This window comes from Capra hircus, chromosome 13, assembly GCF_001704415.2.
Source record: "Capra hircus breed San Clemente chromosome 13, ASM170441v1, whole genome shotgun sequence".
Taxonomy (NCBI): domain Eukaryota; kingdom Metazoa; phylum Chordata; class Mammalia; order Artiodactyla; family Bovidae; genus Capra; species Capra hircus.
The window spans coordinates 150,715-155,507 of NC_030820.1; positions in this window are offsets into that span (position 1 = coordinate 150,715).

Consider the following 4,793-nt stretch of genomic DNA (forward strand, 5'->3'; position numbering starts at 1 on the left):
AGTAGTATTTTTAAAATACCATAAAAATTTTCATCATACACACAAAAATATTTTCCTTTAATAAAGATTTTCACATCATGTTTAATGAGAAACAACTAAAATGTCACGAAAATAGTCCAGAAGGGAAATTTTTACTATTTATCTTTCAGATCATTTTTCTTCAAAATCTGTACATTTTCTTGTGATGTTTTCAAAAGCAGGTTCTGAAACAGATTTGACCCATTTGTAGCTCCTAGGGGAGACAATTGATAGGACTCAGATTTAAATTCAGCAGCAGCTGGAAAGAAAAAGGATTACATTCTTTATCTAAAATACTTGAGTTAACTCAGTTAAAAAAATGAGATATTTCTAAGTGCTCTGAAAAATGAAACATATCTATAAATGACAGAAAACAAAATACAAGATTACAATTATATAATCAGCCTATGGTCCCACATGTGGCTGAGTATTCTGGCTTTCTCATTCTTCATTCATTTACTCAATAACTATCTGCTAAGGTGCTGTGATAAACACTGGAATTACAAGATGAAGATGACCCAGTCACCCTGAGAAATGATAATGCAATAAACTGTAAAAATAGATGAACAGACAATTTCTGTATGGAGTCATAAATACTAAGACAGGTATACAAGATGGCACAAGGAACACTCAGAAGGGACAGCTGGCTTTGTGTCAATACTGCCAGCTTTTTGGTGGAGGTGCTATGGAAGTAGCCGCCTGAAGGACAGGAAAAAGTACAAGAGTCAGAGGAGAGAAGCACGTACAAAGACCAGAGGTGAGGAAAGGAATCTGTGGGATACTATACAGTCTGGCTGGTTAGATGCACAGCTAAGGGGCAGAGTAAGGTGGTAAAGAGATAAGGCCAACTACTTTAGAAGGACCCAAATTGATGCAGGTGTTTGGAGCTTTTCCTGATGGCAAGAGATAAACTAGTGACAAAGTCAATGACACAGTAATTATAAAGTCACACACCAAGTGACAGCTACATAAACATGACTGCTTGACTGAGTGTTCTATCCTTAACCACTACCAGACACTTGAGACGTTGATGAACTCCATGCTTTCTGAGAATGGTGTCAGGGTGCAGATGGGCAGTTCCACAGCGATGGCAGTAGTAGAAAAAGGATACATCCAGAAATAAATAGAAATACATAGACTTTTTGAGATTTTTTTAAAATTATGGAACATGATGAATAAATGAGGAAGAAGAATATTTTTCACTATGACTGCTCATGCTTTCACATTTTTCATTAGCTATGTATAAGAAGAAAACATTTAACATAGCATCTGTTATCCAAACAGTGGAAAGAGATGCCATTTATTATTTACAATGTATTTCAGAAATCAATATCTAAATTTAATTCATACATCTTGGCAACATATCTTCTCTTAGTTCTCTAGTTATACTCCTGTCCAACTCCTGCCACATCTGAAATAAGTCAAATATTATTTATCTTTAAGTTAAGCAAGAGATATTGTCATAGGAATGTTATATAGCTTACTAAATGTGACATTCAAATAATACTTTTAGAGACTAGACCTAATTTGAAGATTACTTAAGTAGAAAAATAATCACATAAATAAAACAAAATGCATTCCTACTTATTCTGCTTATAAATAACAGAGAACCTCTATATGGAACGTTAATCTGGTAAAAAGTACAATAAATATCAGTCTATTGAGTACACATAATTTCAAAGAATTAGAGAATGACCCATGACCCCAGGAATGACCCACAAGATTACTATCTTTTCCCCCTAACAGCTCCTTCCCTAAATACACCTTTATTTTGATTTCTAGGTGAGGATCCTGTTCAAATGGAGGCAGTAGTTTGAGCTGAATGTTATTAAGGAGAACACATCTGCAGTTTTCTTTAAACTTTTCCATTTAAAAAAACACAGGACCTCTGGCCACTCCTTTGGCTAAAAGGGTTTATACTTGTCTCCATTTTATATAATATGATTCCACACAAAAGTTTGGTTTTTTTTTTTTTTTAAGAAAGGTTTTTACTTTGGAAAAAAAAAACTTTTTTTAAGATATGAGAGTCATGATTTAGGCAAAGTTCATAATTCTACAAAGGAAGTAAGAGAGCCAATGACTTTCTTCCTGAGTCCAGAGTCCTATGCCAGCTACTTCCTCAGATTAAGAAAAAACACATAGATTTTTAACTATGATGCAGAGAAAATGAATACGTAAAACCTTCTCACATAGTTCAATAATATTTGTGGCATGAAATGACATAGTAGCTTTCTAACTAAATCATGTTTTAAAGGCAAGAAAAAGAATAAATTATTGTCAAACTCCTATAAGTCACAATCAGGTGATACAGTTAATTTATAAAGCATAAATTAAAAAAAAAAAACGACAGGGAACTTGAAGGAGAAAAGTTTCAAAGTGAGGACTTGTACTCCTACCCTCCTTATGAGAGGTGAGGAGATTTACCTAATGGCTGAGTTTTGGGAGAGTGCTTGCTTGGTTCCAAATCTCTACTTTGAAAAGATGTATGCGCCTACAGCACCATGAACTTGGGTGTGCAATAGGCAGCCTGTGTCTGGGACGGGGGGTCAAGCATTTGCTTCCTCCTTTTAGGCCTGTGTAGGCAAGTGTCTGACTTGGGATGAAGTGTTCGGAGGCCTGCTGTGACTGCACAGCTAAAGCATGTCCTCCAGGTTCACAGCTCTCAAGTACTAAGACCCAATGTAGATGCAGTGCTGTGAAAGAAACCTTAATTGCTCTCCTACGGTGGCAAGAAATCAAATGAGAAAACAGGTTGAGACTGCATTTAACAAGGGCTACTTTTCCATGCATCACAAACATCAGGAAAACACCATTAAAACCATAAACCTGTGTGCACTGACTGAAATGGATATTTTATTCACAATGATTGAACAGTGAAAACTGGTTGCAATTTCAAGACTCCCCATCATGGCTATCTTAGATACCATTTATCCAGGTGATGTCAAGATACAGATAAAGTGGGCTTCATTTATAATATTTAAATGTTTGAATTAACTACATATCTAGAAATATTCTACAAATGCTCAGCAAGATTGTCTTTTTAAATTTTAAATTAAAATGCTATAGGTAAAATAGCAATTAAAGAAAATGAAAAAAATGTCATTTTTGTAAGAAATGACAAAATTCATGTAAGAAAATGACAAAAATGTTAAGCTAAAACTAGAAATTAATGTTTTAATTCAGTATTATAAGTTTATTTAATTCATAAAAAAGATTTATTTAGGCTTCCTTTAAACGAAAAGCATCCATATGTTGTTAGTGTTTAGATGCCAGTGATTCACTTATGCTTAGAGGTACAAAAACCTCGTTGGGTACAGCAGAGCTTGGAAATGGTTATGAACCATTGCCAACTGAAATCAATTAGAAAGGAAGTGAAACATCTGAAAGAATACTTTTGGATACTAGGCCATAAGAATTCATTTCTAAAGTAGAATTTAAACACAGCTTTTCAAGAAATTTAATAATTTAGTAAGTATCTCTAAAAATCAAGAACTTTGGGACAAAAGAATCATAAAATTTCTTTCTCCTTTATTAGCACAGCTAATTATGACTTTTACTTAGTGTGCATTAAGTCAAATAAACAACTCAGAAGTTCACCAAATTAAAAACAAGGATCATTCATATCAGAAATCTGAAACCCAGTGGAAAAAAGATAATAGAACTAACCTTGGTCAAGTAAGTCTCCATGCTGTTATTCAAAGGGTATGGAATTGAGGTAGGAAACACTATGTTTGCTCTTGGAGTAAGATTTCCGTTGGGCACTAAAGGATTATTGAAATTTCTGACACAAGAGGACTCTAGGACTGGCCTTGTGCTAAGAGTGTGGAGTAAAGATTTGTTCTGCTCTTTCTCCACCTCAAGTTTGGTGCTGATCACTGCCAGCCTCTCATGAGTCCTGGGGAAGATGGAAAACACCAGCTTAATGATTTGCATTTTTAAAGCTGCCATATAGTAAATGGAATTCCCATTAAACTGTTTGAACACTGAAAACACAGAGCAGACCTCCTGTAAACAATGATAGTTGTAACCTTGCTCTAAAGAAGTGGGCTCCTCAAGTAACAAGTCACAATTGGGAGAGGAGAGAAAGGGCATCAGAGAGAAAGGGAGGTGGCCTCACAGTGAAACCTGCTGTCCTCTGGGACACACCTGCCTCCAGGAAACAGTTCAGGGATGAAGAAACGCTGCATCCCACAAAGCCACTTTCAAGCATTTGCTTTCACCACCCTTGTATACAGGTTTCACTAATGACCTCAGAGAAATTAAGCTTTTGGCTCTGAGGAGTCATCTAGAGTCACAATCTAGAGAGGAGGACAAGAAAGTCAATGGGTGATTGAAAAGAGCTAAACCAGCCCCAGGAACGATTACAAGCATCCCCTGCTTTTCCAAAGTTCACTTTATGTTACTTCACTTCTAGGAAAGGCCTACGTCAGCATCTGTTTTAGAAAAAAAAAAAAAAAAAAACATTTTTTTAAGAGATTTTTGATTTCATATAAAAAGCTTCAGTGTCTGTTTTACAGTGAGAGTCATCACGCTCCCCAAGCAGGGAGACTGGCCCCACTGAGCTCCTTCCCTGGAAGCCACACCCCACATCTCAGTGTCAAGTCACCACAACCCTGAACCCTATCTGGGAGCACCTGTGCTTCACTTGTGCATATTCACTTTAGGCTTCAACTAGCAGAACGTGCCCTCGGGTACCTGCTTCTTTGCTGTATGCTGCTTTGGCTTATGAAAGGCTTCGTAGGAGTGTTCTGCTTTCAGACAGTGGGCAAACCTGG